This window comes from Nothoprocta perdicaria, unplaced genomic scaffold (genome assembly GCF_003342845.1).
Source record: "Nothoprocta perdicaria isolate Ctin4 unplaced genomic scaffold, notPer1 scaffold_4, whole genome shotgun sequence".
Taxonomy (NCBI): Eukaryota; Metazoa; Chordata; class Aves; order Tinamiformes; family Tinamidae; genus Nothoprocta; species Nothoprocta perdicaria.
In genome coordinates this window covers 5,614,173-5,633,545 of record NW_020455643.1, presented here as the reverse complement: position 1 = coordinate 5,633,545, position 19,373 = coordinate 5,614,173, and the positions used below count along the sequence as shown (strand labels likewise).

The 19,373-nt window shown below is 36.4% G+C and overlaps 1 protein-coding gene across 1 annotated transcript in view; it reads right to left on the bottom strand.

Moving 5' to 3' along the window:
- NAALADL2 (N-acetylated alpha-linked acidic dipeptidase like 2) overlaps positions 1–19,373 on the bottom strand; it is a 224,557-nt gene that overhangs the window by 104,664 nt on the left and 100,520 nt on the right. The gene's annotated exons all lie outside the window — the stretch shown is intronic.

Sequence of the window (19,373 nt, the reverse complement as noted above, 5' to 3'; positions counted from 1 at the left end):
CGTTTCAGACACATGGCCTTCCAGGATTTAAGCATGGGAAGGGCTCAGATAAGATACAATATGTTCTGTGGGGCCAACTTACAAATTTTGAAGACCAACTCTAGCTTAATGCTTAAATGCTCTGAAGCAGACCRTGACAAAACGTTTGCCTGTTTTTCCCAACTCTGTCAGCCACCCTAATAAAAGCACCATCTCTTCACAGAGAAATCAAGACTACCTCTGCGAGACTCAAAGCCTACTGTGAAAGCGAGAGATGACTCGCAGTATGGGAAGGAAAGGAGCTCTAAAACAATCTTCAAAACCCTCCAAAGCTTTGCAATATGCCCGCCCATGAATTATTTGCAAAACCCCAGCTAGAATTGAGAACACAAGGACTCTCCGAAAACTCGATTAAATAAATACCACGTTTTCTCTGGATACTGAGTTCCTTGCATCCCTTTCAGTCTGTGACCTACAACCACAAGGTTAAGGAGCGATGAGAAATCAGTAGCACATATATTCCAATAAGTATTTATAAAAATTATTAGCAGGGATTCTGTTCCTGAGGTGCACTCTATAATATCCAGATGCACCCTCACTCTTCATTTTACACTGCACAGCACTGAACCCTTCCTTGGGGAAATACGATAACACACTCTTGATGTCTTTTCCAATCCTGTGTTCTGTGACTCTCCAATTACTGAATTTTCTAAAATATTTATTAAAACAGTGCTGGAATTACTATTAAAAATTGCTAAGCATTAAATGAAAGCACTGTTTGCCCTCTGCCAGACACTTCTTTAGGGTCCACAAGTGCAGCTTATTTTTACAAATAATATGAGGAAAGCTAGCTGCATCATGATCACCCAATAGAAGGCAAAGTTCTAAGTTCAATTTCTCCTGAAAAATAAAATTTGCATTGGGAGAAAAGCTCAATCTTTCTGCTCTCATTTTGGAAAAAAAAAAAAAAAAAAAAACAATTGAGCTTTGTCCTATTCCATTCACAAAAACCGTGTAACACAATTTCATTAGGAAACTAATACACTGGAAGAACTTCGCCAGCTTCTGCCTAGCTCTTCCACCACCAGATTCCTTGGAGAAGATTCTCCAAATTCTCCAAACTCGGAGATAARCTGAAAAAGGCAAAGTATTTAACCATTGTCTCTTTATTAAAGTAGTCCTCTAAAAGAATAGCTAAAATAAAACCCAAAAGTTAACAAATCCAATGAGCTAAAAAGTTTATTGATTACACTCACTATAGTAATTCCTCCTATGACTTGAAACAGTTTTAATGAAGGCCCTCAAAATTTATGATAAAATGTAAAGTCCAGCTGAACGCTAAACCATAACKGTACATACCCACATCTTTGACTTTCTGCTGCATTAATAATAAAGCAGTATTAGTTTTGAGATATCTGAAGTGAATGGCTCATTAATTTTTCACCTGAAGCTTAATGGAAATTTGACAAACAGTTTTATGCTAAGAATAGACACTTCAGGCAGGACTTTACAGCATGCTATGAGAATAAATTATAGCATAAAAGACAGAATAAAGTGCATTTGGTTAAATACGAAGATTCTCTTATTCAATTGCCTGGARTGAACATTTAGTTCAATGCTGTTTTTTTGAAAGATGCATTCTTCCCTTTGCACATTCGCAGAATATCTTCTACACGGCCCTTTGACAAGGCTAGATCTTGTGTGAACCCTCATGAAAACAAAGATGCATCAACTGACACACGGTAGATACCTATAACAATTGCACTTTGAACATATATATAGCCCCACTCCATTTCTGCTGATGGCTGCTACGCTTCCCTGGCTTCTCATGGAGCTTATAACAAAGATTTCTTTATTCCTTCTTGCAAAATCAAGTTCCCTGTGATACCTATGACGTTACCACATCCTCAGACTGAAAAAGACTGTACTAACCAGTGCCTATTATAGGGAGACTCTGACAGCCAACTGGTGACTCTAAATACTAAAATCACATTGCTATAGCTAATCACAACAACTCTGCATTGCAACAACTATTTTATCACGTCTCCAGTGTCTGGAAACTCTGAAAAGTTCCACATCTGCTTCATGTTTAGATATTAAAAGGCATCATCCCTTCTACATAAAATCAATTAGACATCTCTTCCCTCATCCGTCTAAAGCAAAGAAAATAAATGTTCCAAGAAATTTGGCAGTTTTATTTATACATGTTACAAATGGTGCCGATTATTGTAGGATTCCAAATGAAGCATAGGATGGTTTTTAATAATAGGAATGAGAAATCTGTAACTTTAGATTAGAGCCTATCTTGGAAGTTATAAGCTCCAATCAGTGCTCAAACATCTGAAACACGTAAGAACATTAACCAGAATCGACCACAAAATGCTTAATTGCAAGTTATCTAAGCTTCAAATCGGATACTAAGTATCATTAAGGACTGCAGAAATAAATGCTGAAATAAACGTTGAATTCTATTTAAATCTGTATGCCAAATCATTAATTCTCTAATTCTACAATTCAAATATATTAAAATAAAATAACCTTTCAATAAATTCAKTATCAACTATTCCTATTGAACGACTTAAGAAACAAGCAGCTTCTGTCTCACTCAAGAATTAGTAGGTTGTCTCTATAAGCTGTTCCCTCAGGAAATAAACCTTTATTTTCTCCACTCATGATGGCCAGTAAGGCAGGACCAACCAGCAAATTTGAAAATGAGACAGTGACACAGATTTCCTTCCCTTTGCTAATGAGCAAGACCACAAAAAGCAAAATAACTGTCTTGCTTAGGGTGAATTACGCTGACAGCAGCCAGAATAAGCATCACATTACACAGGCCATCCTTAAAATGAGTGTTCTGGTTATGAACAAGCAGAGAGACCTACTTACTCACAATAATGAGATTTATTGTTATTAAAAATAATAAAAGCCTTATAACACGCTATAAGGAAATTGAATGGAAATAGAAAAATCTCCAAGAAAACACTGAAAGTGACAGGTTTAGGAGACCAGTTGTTTTGTTTATAGCACATAGTGAACACTGCAATGATTCAGGCTCATGCTGTCTGAAGGCATTTGGCAGACAACATGAAATAAAATTGCCTGTGTTATCTGTAGCTTACTATGCTTCTTTCACAAAATAATATATAGCTTATTCCTCCATATTTGTTTGAGAGCATGAAAAGTCACATTTGGGCTCTAGCTTGACGATAAGTGATTAATATATACTTTTAAGTATCTCCCTTTTCCATCACTTTGCAGCTCAGTCCTGCAGTTGTGCAGTCAGTAATAATGCTAAGTAACTGCAAACAGGAGGATTTTGGTATCCTCAGGTAAGGAGGGAGAAAGTAGGGCATAAATCCCCCCAGCAAGCAAGTCTGCCAAAGGTCTRTATCACCAAACATCACTCATAGGGAGTCCCATTGTACAGGATGGGACACAAAGGGCCCCTCCTCAGCCCAGGAGGGCACTTAAATATGGGCATCAATTCCATGCACTTCAATGAAAAGCCATTCATACCTTTACAAACTCTTTTTTTCCCCCATTTTCCCTAGGATTTTTCTAATAAAATTTGCAATTTGATTTGTGATTTCTCATCACCTTAGATTTGCAAAACTATAACCTGACTCTCCTCTACAGACAAAAAAATCCTTACTGTATTAGAATGTAGCTTATAAATCAACTAATTGGTACATCTATCATACTTGCAAAATAGCTGAATAACGACTGATCAGAAATGAGCTGCTAAGCACAGGTCAGACTCTACTGGACAGATGYCCACGTGCACAGCAATGTGCAATCAGCATCAGAAGCGACATGAATCCTTGAATCCTTCTGCAGCCCAAGGACTGTTTCAAAAACTCATTCAGCCTTCTGAATAGACTTGGGGTCCCTTCACTGAACACATTGTCCCTCTTCACAGCCTTCCCATATGTTAGATTATATATGCTTTATTAATACCTCTCTAATGTTACCTCTCTACTCCTTAGCTGTCATTCTGGAAAATTTGTGGATGCTTGTTCTATTGCTCTATTTCCTTTCCCTATTATATGAGTAACAATTCTATACAAGCTGCATTCTGATTACCACATATTAAAGTATAGACTTCAGTTATTTTTTTTTCTCTTTCTCTTCTCTTGTGCTAATTAATATTTAATTAAGGTGGCCCAAACTATTTTCTCATGCATTCTGCTTAGCTCCAGAGCTTCCACTTACCACACTTATTTTCTCATCAGACAAATATTTCTTCTTTCAKGACTGTAGATATTTAGTTAGCATTTTATTTTGGGTGGTGGTGGGGGAGACAATCCCCATGCTTTCTCTTTTCACTGCCATCTGCTAAGCCTCTCCTCAGAGAAACTGGCAACTTTCCATATTGGAACTCTGAACTGCAAATATGCCATCATCTGTGAACCCTAGGAAAATAATCCCCACTGGAAAAGATAACAGTCTCATAAAAATTACCAGAAAAGACTGAAATCAAGATAAACAGAGAAAATTATACAAACGTTATACAAGGCCGTTACTGGCCCCTAAACAGAGGGGATGGGATAATAACAGAGTTCACGGAACTCTAGAGGTTGGAAGGAAACTGCAAAAGTGGAAATCCCTCATCCAAGGTCCTTATCCAACCAGAGAGGCTACTCAACATTATGTCCAGGCAGGTTCTGAGCATCTCCAAAGACTCCACTACCTGTCTGGGAAACCTGTCCACTGCGCGAACATCCTCTCTGCAAAGGAAAAGGGGGAAAAAACACYTCTTTTTATGTTTAAATGAAACTTCTAGATTTCAACATTTTTTTAAATTGTCAGGTGATAATATATTCCTCATCATATTTTTGAGAGATGATACTTGGACTTATTCTTTAAAGTAAATATTTAAGGAATATGATTAAAAAGAGCAACTCCAAAAATATAATGAAAGGAGATTATTTAATGCCCATAGAAGTTTAAATATTAAACAGAAAATAAGAATAGTATATCCAACTTGAATTGACTTAATTCTAATTGAAATCGAAAGGGTCACTTTTGATTATCTAAGCCATATTTTGAAATTGATTTCAAAGCCAGAGATAATTTGGTGATGTTTGTCTTCTCTGATTCACAGGGACTCTTTATTGACAAACATCACATTCATCTGTAAAATATATTTCCTATTCAATTCAAAGTAGCCTTCACAAATATAAAACCTTCTCACTTTCAGTTACCATGTATTTTTGACCCAGCTGTGAACTACCTATGCTGTAGCTTTGCCTTGTAGAAGAGAGTTCCAATATTTTCTGTTTTTTAATGAATTTCATTTCACAGTAGTTTAGTTGATGAACCCCAAGAGCACCCTTCTGAGTTGCTTTGAAAGACACCAGCGCAACTGCATTTTCCTAAAGCATTTTTAGTAGCCCATTTTGCCCTACAGACCTGAAAGCTTCACTATATATTTTATATATTCTATATATTTTCCCTTCTAAGCAACATTTCGAGCATGGCACAGGAGTCTCTGCGCCAGCTGGGCACACCAAACCAGGCCACATGTTCCCTCACCCCAAAAGGCAAATCCTGATACTAGATGAAGCTTAGCAGATACTTTTATTCAGATGATTAAATACCAATATCATAACAACCCCCCTATGATAATTCCCTCCAATAATTTCAAAGTCCTTTTGTAATTTAGCTATCATCACATATTAAATTTTTCTGCCTATACACGTGAATATTCTGCTGAAATGCTACACATCCAAAGGCCAAACAGAAGTTCCAGTCATTTCTCCTATTCTCTTAACAAGGCTTAAAGTGCTGCTTATACTGCACTGATGCATGCTCCTTAATAATTTTCAGTATTAATTTTATTCTTCCCYTTTTAGAAGGAAGAAAAAAGCAAGACCTCTAACAGATCTCAAATAGCTTCTATTCCCAGGTCATTTCCACAGCCCTGGCAGGAGGACTGGGCAGCGCGGAACCATCCCTTGTTCCTTCCACAACGCTGAAGGTGCGGAGCTACCTCAGGTCATGGGCAAATCAGAGAAAGAAAAAAAAAAAAAAAAAAAAAAAAAAAGAACAGATTTCCTATTTTTACATCAAAGAACACAGGTTATAAGAATCCCCCCAAGAGCAGAGGAGGAGAGAAATCGATACAAATCTAGTTCCATCCTGACTGTTACACTGAAGTTTAATGAATTTTAAATGATACCTGGAAGCACACGGAACATATGCAGACTGACGGCTGCTCCCGCTCAAATCTTTCTTTGCACAGCAGCCYCACCTTAACTACTGAACACAAGATATCTTATTTATTTATTTTGTTATGAAGAGTGTCATATTGGAAAAGAAAAAAACTTGATTAATGTGCCTTAGTAGTGACATCCCCCTCCCTTCTAACGGCTGCTGAAGTTTATTCTTTTATGGTTTCTCCAAGGACCTTTCCTAYCTCTAAAGGCACAAGCTCAGTTTTTCAGAGGTTACTGATGGCATTGAGCATCCACAGGTTTCAACAATCRACACGGAGACTCTAAAAATGTCTGAAGTTAGACTTACAAATACACACGAGCTCTGAAAACCCTCAGGACTCGGAAGTCTTTCACATGTCTCAATCTTACAATAATATCATGTAGTACAGGCTTCTGGTTCAGTAACTAAGCATGATGGTACATCTACTGAAATCCGTTTAATAAAAGAGATAAAAGGCAAGAACCAAGCTAAACACACAGCATGCGACTCAAAAAAATAAAAATAAAGAAAATTGTCATATTGGGTAAAGAATTTGTGCTGACCCTTCATGAATGCAACTTTGAGCCATAGCCCCATGTAGAATTTTTTCAATGCAAAAGCATTCACCCTCCATCAGTTAACCACTAATGTAAATCCTATACAGCACTGAATTTATTTCCAAATGTATTTGAAAATTTAACCTTTAATGTAGCTTTTATTCTATTATTTTCTTATCATAATTCAGTTCCACGATTTTTTTTTTTTTTGCTGGAGGCTACAATTGCATAAAGGCAGTAAACCATCACTCGAACTTTACAGAAGATAATAGATGCTCTTGACTCCATCATATTGATGGACGGAAGCACAAATATACTGAAATATATTTGTGAAATGAAAGAATGAAATGAAAGAAATCATGAAATACAAATACAAAGAAAGCATACAATGTAATAAGAACATGGTTAATGCAGTGTTTTATGAGAGAAATGTGTCACAAGTAATCATCACTTCCTTGCTATTTCAATTCTTTCTCAATACTGGCAAAAATAAATAGATGCCACATTTGTAAATTTTATTGACACTGTTCTACTAATGTGACACTTGACATATTATGTGACTGCCTATACAATATGGAACACCATTTTTTCAGTGCTACAGGTACTATATTTTATACAAAATGTGCAAAACAGTATTTCAGTTTTATAATAAACTATTTATTTCCAAGAGTGCTGTAAGAAGCTCGGAATTTGTCCTCAAATATCTTGCATTTTGCTAAACACACACACACACACACATATGTATAGCAATTCAGAGGAGAAATGGTATTTTTGCATTTGCTCCCTTCTAACAATTCATTGTCAAAAATATTACGCTGTAATGAGAGCACTTAAGTCAGCCAGACAGAACTAAATAAACACTTTATGAAGAGAGCCAAAATTCGAGTATTCCTAACATGATTTTAGTTTAATTCATAATCCCATTTTACTGCTCACAGCTAAGCTTCGACAAATAAGGATAACATTAAAGAGGCAACAAAGCAGAGGACAAAAGAACTACCTCAGTCTGTAGACAGTCCTGATTTTTACTATTCTACTTTCACTTTATATGTGGCTTTTGCACTGCTCTTAATATAATTATGGGGAGAAGAGAATGAATGCTACAAAACAAGTAAAAAAAAAAAATTACCAACTGAGCAAATGTAAAAAACACATTTTAATTAAAACTAAAGCATATTCAGTTTTGCTTTAATCCTGTGTAATGATTCGAGGCCCTGCCCACCTCTAAAATTAAGCTGAAATTCAGTCCAGAGTGGGCACAAGGAGACAATTTGAAAGATGTTCTCAGTTATCAGTGGCGAGCACATTGTCACAAAGTTGGCTGCTAAGAAGCTGCAATCTTCTCCTTACCTCCATAATGTTTATTAAAAAAATCCACTGCGTTCTAGTTGTATTGATGTGCTAGAAAACACAGAAATTACATAAATTCTTCTTGAAAAACAAACAAACAAAAAAAACTAGTCCCCCTTACATGACACAGTTCTCACAAAAACCTGATTTTACTAAGGAGTGGCAGCTGAAAAATGGCATGGACTCTTGGGAAGCATTAACCCTCTGTGAGGAACTCCGAAAACTGAAGCCTGAAATTATTATCTCAGTTATTTAAAATATTATTATGAATTTGCTAGAGGCTARGAATGCTATTCCTTTACAGAATTCTCTTTTCCATATAATTAAATAGTACAAGAATGAACTTTTATGCATCTCTGAACCTATGATTTAATCATAAAACCRGATTCCGAGTTAGGCGCTTGAGGTTGATTGTTTAAATAATTATCTTCCCATCACAGATTAATGAGCAGAATAAGGTATTGCCTTAGATTGACCAATCTAATTATATTTTATTTACAATCTGCTCAAAAGTTTCCTGCTTCCTATAGTACGTAAGGAATTATTTCAAGGTTTGCTTATCTACCCCAACATTTTGCAGAGAAAAGCCAGACGTGATGAAGGCCCACGAGAACATAGGCAAGATTGCAATGATACATTTTTCTACAGATGCAGGTCTTTGACAACTCATTTGCCAGCTGCTGACAAACCCAACCTTGCAGTATCTCAAGCTCAATGACAGCTCACATGATGGCCTCAGCAGTCTGGAAAGTGTAGGAAATAAGTAGGACTCCCTAACGCTGGTTGAGTCATTCACAGTTGAGTAAATCTCATACTAGGGGGGTTACARATCCTCCCGTTCACAAAACTCAGCTGAAATCCAGCAGCTGGGTTGTCATTTTAAACACACTGAACAGAAATGTTAAATTTTTACTAAACCATTTTTTTTCCCCTCTCAAGATCAGTGATTTTAGTTTCCTATCCAAATTGCCTACAAGCTTTGAACAAACAAATAAACAAAAGGGAGAGCTCAGATCTTATTCTTGATTTTTGTTTGTTTGCAGTAACCTTTAGACAGGTTCGAGTCCTTTGTAATGAGCTTCTCTGCAGGCTTCRAAAGCATTTCCCAAAAGGAAATGAAATGGTGCCCAAGCTGCCCATTCCCATGCAACCTCCAGTTCCYGAAGGATCATCCCAATCCTGCTTGTCCTGATCCTCCACCACCCATCTCTCTGCGCTGAACACAACCAAGGGCGCACGGCGTCTTYTGCATGAGCTGCCACAAACCTTTATCATCTCTGCAGGAGAAACTCATTTCATTACGGTCAGATAAATTGACGGTTTCAACAGTGGCAARCTACCCGAATCTACCTGAAACCATCTCCGGCTGACAGCCTAGAGTCAAAAAGTTCTTCAGCTCAGCAAGGTAAATATTTCACAGAATAATAGACTGAAATAATTTAGATCAATCTGTGAAACTCGAAGGGCCTCTTCAAAGCAGCTTTTATAACCGTAACCACCTATTTAGCTTTAATGTCGTTCAGTGAAATTCTATAGCAAGGATACTTTCATCTGTACCATTTCATGGCTAGAGATAATGTAGAGGGCAGAGCAAGAGCTATTTCAGAGGTTTGACTGAGGTTGGCAGACTCAGCCTTTCTATGCAGCTCATACTTGCAATTAAACACCCTAAAAATATTTAAGATGCAAAATACTATAAAAAACTTCCTCAGAAGCACTGTCTTTGATTTAAATCAAGACTAAGTGCATTCCCAAAGCATTTGCTACAATTAATTATGGGCTTAATGGCAAAACTATTTGGCTAGAATTATGTGCAAAATACAGTCAGAATTGGATTGCTTTGCCCTAAAAGTTCCAAGAAATATTTCTCTGATAAACAGTATTCTTGTATCTTGAAATGGCGAGAGAAAATAAAGCTACAATGCAGTATTGATTATTTATTGTGACATTACTCTTCAAACTGCTTCCACCGTTCTTTACAAATGCAGTTTAAAGGTTTGGTTTGCCCCCCTTTTTTTTTTTTTTCCCCCTGCAATGGGTGGTTCTTGGCAGGTTTGCTTCCTTCCTTCCTTTTAATTTTAGCATACAATATTTTGTTGAAAATAAAATCACACTTTCGCTTCATGAAAAGTAAAAACATTTCTTCTGGGAGAAGTATCTGACACTAAAAAAATTCTGAGTGGTTTGTTKTCAAATTGTATGGTGATAAAATGACATATAAAATATGTAAAATAATGAATTTATCAAAGTAACCCTGCAAACCCCCAATTTTGTGAAAAGCAACAAGTACTGATTTACTGTTCCGCTCAGGTTCAGTTCATTTAAGCAGTACTACTACTAACTGTAAGGACTGTGCTTATTAGAAACATACAGCTAAAAGCCAGATAAAGGCTTAATCTGCTATATGACTAAATGACTTATTTCAGCAGCAGCAAAATAAATGACAAGCCTCAGCAGGAACTTTCATGAAGAATGAGGCTTGAATTTTTAATTTTTTTGCAGGTTGTATGATTTTTTTCATTACTTGTTATTACTCAGTTTTACCATTATTAAAATCTTTCGTAATTCTGAATGCTGACGTCCAGTCAGGGATTTTGGTCTAGTCTAGCCAGGGATTTTGGTACCTTTCATCCATCAATCCAACCCCAGAAGGGCAACAGTACCTTCTGCCTCCAAGTGAACCAGATCAACAAAAACACACACAGGGAATTCAATGGTTGTGGAATTAAACTATATGCACTGGGTTACACCGGCAGCGTGACCAGCAGGGAGAAAGGCCGATAACAAATTAATGTGCAAGGGAAGCCCGAATAGCCAAGGATTATTCCCCTGAGAGAGGTCAATAAGGATATTTACATACACTAGGCAAACTAGACAAAACCGCCTCTCCGTTAGTGGTTATAAGTGTTCTTAATAACACTGAATTTTAACCTCCAATCACAGCATGGACATTTGTGATCTCTGATATTTACCTGGCAAAAGAATTAACTTCTTAAAAATTCTACACCCTCCATCTCATCGACGAAAATGAAATGAAGGAAACAAAAATTAAAAAAGCATGGCCACAATTATTCTTTAGTAATTGAGTTAAYGCTTGAATAGGAGTTACCTGCCTGAAGAATAACCAGAATAAGGCTSGACACTACAGTAAATTCCTTACTGAAAGTAAATAGTTCTTGCAGGAGAACGTCAACACAGCTGAAGGCAAAGCTGGAATCTGGCACTTGGCCCACTTGAGTCCTGTTCCATCCACAGTCATACTACTAAGCTCCCAAATACATAGAAACAGAATCCCAAATCACTTCTGACCATTTTTTGCATCAATACTGAGGAACTGTGGAGCTCCGATGTCAYTATAACTTTCCATTCACAATTTAAWACTGAGGATTAGTATGCAGCTCACCTGAATTCTTTTGTAAAACAACTTCTGCAAGATGGCTGTAAACATTCTTAGCATACTCACATAAAAAAAAATAAAATAAAATAATGGGTATGCTAGGTAAGCTGTCACACTTAGTGAATAAGGATTATAAAAGCATTGAGAGAAGAGGAGAGTTCTTTTGTATTCTCTGGATTTGCAGCAAGAACCTTGATTGACATACATGGATTATCACAGTCTACTTTCACATGAACAAATTTGAAGCGTATTTATATTACAGCCTGGTTAATATAAAATACAACGTCAATGGAGACTTTTCTACATATTAATGCYTTTTCCAGTTCATCTAATTTAAGAGATTTCTTAAAAGCAATTTATTCAAATAAAAAAGTGTGGAAATTGTTGTCAAAGCTTCTTACAACAGTAGACACCTACAAGAATGAAATTCAAGATTCTAAAAGTGGTGCAGATTTCCAATTCATTTTAGTTCAAAAACAAATGATCAAGATCTTCCTTAAACTGGGAAATATTTAGCTTTCCCTTAAGAGATTTTTATGTAAGARTAAATTCTGTTGGGCTTCTGTTCCATGGGGTTTATTATGTGCAGTATCTATGGCTTCTTACATATCACTTAAGGAAAGTATCCCTAAATGACTCCATGGTAGGACTTTTTTTCCTTCTTTTCTCTCTCTCTTTTATAAGGGGAGGATGTCAGGTCCTTGCAGTTAAAACCAAAAGTTTCTCACTAACCTGCAGCTCGTATTTATTTTAATAGGACTCAATAAATCATAGATTTTAAAGACAACTATTGCTGAGCGGAACAAAACTGACCCCAAATGCTAACATTTTGTTATCCATTAAGTTAATCTCTGCTCCCACCAAGGTGATAGCCTATAATGTTTCTTTACAACTTCACAGTCTGAATGTGCGTTCACAGTCACAGGAACAGATCATCTACTAAGATAAACTACCTTTTTTCTTTTTTTCAGTAAATTTACAGAAACTTATGACTGGCTGAAGAAATGTTCATATTAAGAATTTGAAGTTCAGACTGAAACAAGATTAGAAGTTTGCTGTTTTGATTTGGGGGTGAACAATGTAAAACTTTTGGAGGAATGTTCATTTTCAAGCGCATTTGAAGCTCTAATGAAATAAAGGCTTTTAAGTTTCTATAGATGACCCTGAGTCGTTAAAATCTTTTTCAAAACCTTGAGTTAAATAAACTACGTACTGCGCTTAGTGTGCAGGTAGTTACATGGAGGTTAATACTCTGCCCTGAACTAATGACTTTCAACACAGTTAACTCCAGAAAAGTTCAATACAGTAAATCCTTTTGGCACTTCCAAAAATAACCCAGCCGCTTTTAGAGTAGTTGAATAAAAAACAAAAGAACATCACAGAATATATTACAGTTGATGTGCCATGATGCACCATGTTTGTTCTTTTTTTTTTTTTTTTTTTTTCTCCCCTCTTCTCACATAGGAATATTTTTAACATACAGGATAAAATGGGATTTAATTACATAGGTACATTCTGTACTCAATATTTCTTGAAAAACCTCACAACATATTCAGTTCTAGAGTTCAGAGACTCCGAATACACGCTGTGTCCTTAACCCAAGATGCACAAAACTGATGGCATCAAGAGAGTTTTATCTTCAGCAGAAATAAATGTCACCAGTGTCACTACACACTAATAATCGGTTTCCGGGTAAGAAACAACGGCAAAAGCTAAATGGGGATGGGTCAGTGTTCAACATGTCCCAAGGTGACCCAGTGGTGTCACTCTAAACAGATGCTCTTCTCTTTCTCAGGGGATTCAGGCCATCCTGTGCCAACCCAGCACTGAGATCAGYCACCATCTAGCCCCAACCTGAAAACCATGCGCCTGGCTGCACGGTATGTGTGACTATTTATGTCACATCATGCAAAACATATATTTGGAATATATTTCAGAGCAAAACTGAATTWTTTTTTTTTTCTACATATCAGTGTTAACACTCTCTAAGCATAAAGGTAACAAAAGGTTATTGTCTGGCAGGGTAGCAGGGCAAACTCACTGGTTCTACTGCCAACAACTGCAGATTTGCTCCAAAATAACTAAGAGCCTTAGTCTCCCAGCAGCACAAATGCAAATTTATATCTCATTCTAACAATCATGAAGGGCTTAGGCATTTTATATATTAGAAGAACTTCGGCTGCCACTTGTACCCTGCAGCTGTTTAAGTTATCAATAAAATTACCCAAGAATTTAGAATAGGAAGGGGGAACAAATATCACATTCAGTTAAAATAGTATATAAAACCAAGGAAGAGAGGATTTAGCAATCACAAAATGGTATGGTTATTTCATATGTACAATGCATGTACAATGTGACCATCTCTTCACTGACAGTGTCTGGGTTTGTCTTTTTCTGAACACAACTCCAATTCATCTGAAATGGGCAGCTACTCACAATAAAATATTACTTAATGTCAGTTTTCACAGGAGGAAATAGCCAATTCAAACAAAAACAGAGCTCATTTAATAATAAAGTTGCTCATTTAATCAAACATGAATCTCCGTAGATTTGTAAATTATGCAATATAAATACATTTCCAGAAAAATACTTTTATCACTAAAACGGTACAATCTAAGCAACGGTTTTTGCAACACTGTGCTATAACTTCCAGTATATGGAGACAAGAAACTGTTATTCCCACAAGTTCTCAGAGCACTTCGTTGGACTTTGAGGCCTACTAACAAAGTTTCATTGCATTAAAGAGAATATTCTGTTGCACACAGATACAGAAATCTCACCACGTACATTTTAAGTGGGATTAGTGGGTCCAACATTTATAATTGGCATAGAAGCCCTTCTTAGCAAAACCTGGAGACAGATAGGGCCATATCACTATAGACACTTGTCACTTGAGGCTGAGGAACAGCAAACGAGGCAGTGAGCCACAAGAAGTGGAAAAAGTAGTTGTCGCCTTAGTCCTGAGACGGCTCATTCGGGCAGTTTCCATTCCTTCCACRTCGCAAACCTGTTTCACCAACCGTTCATATTCCCAAGCAAAAGCGTTGGCATTAATTCCTACTCTTATCACAGAAAGAGCAGAGATTGAAGAATGAAGGAACTCATATTGACACCTATCAAAGAAAGGCCTGAAACGGCATATATTTTCTGGAGAAAAAGAAAAACTTAAAAAAATYGTAAATAATTCCACACCGTTAATAAAAATGTGTAAAATAGTTGAAGGCACATGAAAAGAAAGAGGTTTCTATGGGATGGAACAAAGTAAAAATGCCATTTTGAATATTGATGTCATAAAACACAAAGAAACGTGTCCTTCCTATACAGTAAAGGGAATTTCAATTATAAATCTAAAATAACATTTCTTATATTAGTTTAATCGTGACTTCAAATAAGAACATTTTTCCTGTAAAAAGGTATAGGCCACACATGCACACAAAAAAAGGTATTATATAAAAACAGTTTACTAAAAGGAAAGATGAGACATGCCAATTCTAAGGGCRAGCAGCACACCACCTAAAAGTGCACACTGATGCTGGGCAACAGTTGGGCTGCATACTAATTTACTTTCTAACAGCCTGGCTAAATTAAACATTAAATTATCAAATGCTCTCTAGCAATATGTTGAGATACCACTTTTCTGATGCCTGCAGCTTCTATTTCCCTTCCCGGTCTAACTCAGACCTCCAGGAGACCAAATGAAAAGTCACCTCCGCTCACAGGAGTTCAAAGCCAATGACAAGATAACCTTTCAAAATGACAGTTAAAAAAGTAGTTCGAGTTGCTTGTAAGTTCACTGCTGGAATCCCTCCAATCTGTCCGACAGCTTATAGGGATCAAGAAGGGAGATACTGTTGAATGTAKCTATATATGCTATAAGCTGTAGAGTTTGAAAAGAGGAATCTGTCAAGATGAAAAAAAGAAGCATTCAGAGCCTGAGTGCTATTTGCTTCCCTACCAAACCTCCTGGCTTGTAAGAACTCTCAAAAATAATGTTTTAACAACTTGTAATTAAGAGTTCCCAATCAAATCAACAGTCATTCTGTTGTAAATAACTAAGGGTAGATCTGGGTCTTGATAAATAAAAGGGAGGGGACATCAAAGGCATTTAGTCAGTTCTGTACTTATARATCACTACCCATACTTGAAGATCATTGACCCCATATTAAGGAGGTGAGACTATTWATATAGTCTTAAGTATTTTACTTTATTAGAAGTGAAATATGCATATATCAAAAACAAAAGCCAATCACTTGTGAAATACTTCGGGTATGTGGCTTAAAAAGTAGATTTAAAAATATTGTGACAGCTGTATTTATGCATATTTTATGTTATACAAACAACTGATCCAAGGTAGAAAGAATGAGTTCACTGTCTTTCAGTACTGTTTTATTAAGTCTTACCAGTCTGCTATGAAAATAGGAAGCAGTGTCTGCTCCAAAGGGAAAATAAGCTCTGTATAATAATAGAGAAAGAACACAAAGGTAATGACAGCAGGCAAGGATGTGTGGACATGCATCAGCAAATTGAATTAATTCCCAAACACCCAACTTCAAAATGTTTTCTGAAGTGCTGTTGCACAAGCTACTAAATGTGACTTTTTTTTTTTTTTTTTTTTTTTTTTTTTTTTTTAAATCTCTGCTGACTTGACCTTGCAATAACTCAGAGATGGAAAATTTTAAGTTTTGACCCTGAGGGCAACAGAAAACACCCCTGGACTTTCAAATGACCAGAATTTTAGTTCTCCAACCACCTATCTCTCACTTTTTATTCTATAAAAATGGAATTACAGATGATTATTGAAAATTCTGCTCTACATACCTATTTTAATTCACTGAAAGTCACCTATTCACCTTCAGACAATATAATGTTCTTGGGCAAATACTGCTAATGGATATCAAGAGTTTTTTAAAACACAATTTGAAAGCATGAGGGGGAAGGTGTCTCATATACATTTGGCACACAGAAGACCTCAATCTTTGGTATATATTTGACTATTATAAAATACCAAGCGGAATTTTACAGGGAAAACCTTAGGAATTTGATGTATCAGATAAATTGGAAGTAAATATCCCACTTTAGAAAATATATTTTCACCTTAATATTGTATTTAATAGAAGTTAAGAACATTTAAATATTTAAAGCTAGCATAATCRTTATCCAGCTTTCTGGATGGAATTTTTAGAGATCTGAAGGAGTCAATTTTCCATCCTCTCTCAAGTGCAGCAGAAATGCACAGCAGAGGTTATGGTGAGGAACAAAACAGCCCTGAGCAGTCAATACTCTGCTGGTGCAGACACATGAAAAAGCATATGCCACTGACATGCTAACAGCTACTTCAACCAACACACAGGCAACCGTCAGGAGACAGGGTCTAGTTAAGGTATTTTAAGGATAACATATTATAAGAACAGGAGACACACATTTAACTCTGTTTCTCAATTTACTAACTCAAGGAGTTTGGCTCATTATGTCCTCGTTGCAAAGAACACAAGCAAAGGTGTCAACCTGTTGATATCAAAAACCCTGATGAGTAATTAGCACAGTGTGCAATACAGAGACAGGCTAGTTTGTCCTCAAAGRAAAAATAAGAAATGCTAAGATGGCATTTTCTATTTTCATAGCTCTTCAAAAAAGTGTTTGCCAAATAGGAAAGGTCAAATCTGGTAAGATAAAGTGTCTCTGTTGATTTTTTTTTTCTTGTTTTTAAAACATTTCTAAGGGCATATAACAAGCTACTGAGAATTAAGGCAGAGAGGGGGACTATTTAAAAGAAGTGTTACCCTGTTCTTAGTGTGAGAATACATTTAGTAACTGGTGCAGAACAAAAGCAAGCACTTAATCCCTGCAGCCGGGAAGAACAGACCTGATACTACACCACCAAAGTAGAGCAAGCCAGGATTTCTTTACCTGTTCTTCTTTTATCATCAATTAAAAGATTTCTGTGGCATGGTTTGAGAGGGGAAGAAATAGAAACAATATTTTTCAGATGAAAAACTGAGACAAAGCATCGTCTCTTTATCARAAGACATTTGAATAGTGCCAAAAGACCTATTTATAAAGTCTGTATTTATTCCCTATGGACACTAAAGCCTTAACCAAAGAAACAGACAAATTTTCCATTTACAGTTTATCACCATGGAGTTGAAAGGGAAGTAATACACTAACTTATTTTTTTTTTTAATAGCACTGAAATTGGAACAGGAATAGTTCAAATACATTCAGAACTTTGGTATTGTATCTTTGTTTTCAGTTCATTCTGGGATAAAATATTACATCCACAAATTAATGGAAAATAAAATTAATTATTGACTACTTATACAACAAGAAAGGTAACTTATGCTGAATATTATTTGGGCAATCCTATCGAATGCAGTTCAGTAGAAGCTCMAAAAATACAAAACTTCCCCTCCAAAACCTATGCCCAAAGATTCTTTCCGTAACATTAAATACATGAAGAAAATCTACCAGGTTCTAGCMAAAGAAAAAACCACTGTTTTACCAATATAGATATATATCTATCAAAATCTCGTCCAGTACAGGTAAGTGTAGAAGACATCTTCTTGTAAAGCTCCTGGGGCTACCCCTAGAAGAGCCTGGGCATTTCTAGCATGTCGTACCAGTGCAGTGTAACCAGTCTACAGATACATCAGTGAAAGGGCTAGGAAAGAATTCATTTTGAGTATCTCCAGGTCCTTTGAGACATTTTTCTTTTAAGCCCCAGACCACCTACCCTCCAAACAATTCAGGCTGCAAAGGGAATGCAATACTTTCTTCCCAGAGGGACCCATAAAACATTTTTAAAGGGCTCTCCGGGGATGGGAGTATTTTTAACAAGCAGTGTTCCCTTGAACCTTTGCCAGCACTGATCCGAACGACATGTTTTCATCCTGAAGGGCGGAAATTATTGCTGGTTTTCAAGTCCTCAGAATTGTCCTTCCCTCTGTCCCACTGGTATCCTAAATTAAAAGTTCTTGGGAGAACACTTGAGTTTCAGTATCAAACTGAGGAGAAGACACAGCAGCCATTTCAAGAGGACTGTGGAGAAGGAATACGCTGGAAAAGGGTATTAAGAAAACTAGGACATCACAGAATATCAAAACTGAAGAATCAGGTCAACTAAGTAGCAAGTTGTCAAAAGATGGTTTCTTCCTATGAAGCCTGCTAGTCTCTGTTTTTAGTGTGTATAATCTGTTCTTGCCCCATATTCTGAATTCATTCTGCCAATCTTTTGTCACCCTGATGTTACTACTATTCTGTACCCTGTAAGGAAACATGATAAGGACTAATTTTCATTTTGATCATTTTTCTTTACAGATTTTGAATACTTCAAGATATTGGTGGGCCAAAAGTTTACTGGGATTAACATTTCTAGTCTACATTTGAGCATAAAACTGTTGTTAGCTATTGTCTACCATAGGAATAAAAAAGCAAGAAACCAACGTACTAAACTAGTATATCAATTTTCTTTTTCTTCTAGTGTCATTCATCATCTCTCTAAATGCATCAACTACATTGCATTGCATCAAGTAAAAGGAGTGACAAAAAACCTGCAACCTGAATATTCCTTCAAGCAATTGAAATACTACAATAATCAACAGTTTTCCTGATTTTTTTCTTAATTCATCATCTCTAAAATCATTATTTATTCCCCTCTAGCAGTTTAATATCACAGTCTTCATCATTGTAGGCAAGCAACACACCTGGAGATCTTATCTTGAGCACAGAAAGCCATTAGAAGATTTCAGGATGTCCTTTTACATTTCTTCTACCCAGATGTAGGCTTTTTGCTTTATAGACAGAATACTTTCATAGTAATCCACTTGTACTTTTGCCTTGTGAAGCACTAGCAAAACTAAAAGAGCTTTAGTGGGATTTATCCCTGTCCTGAATTC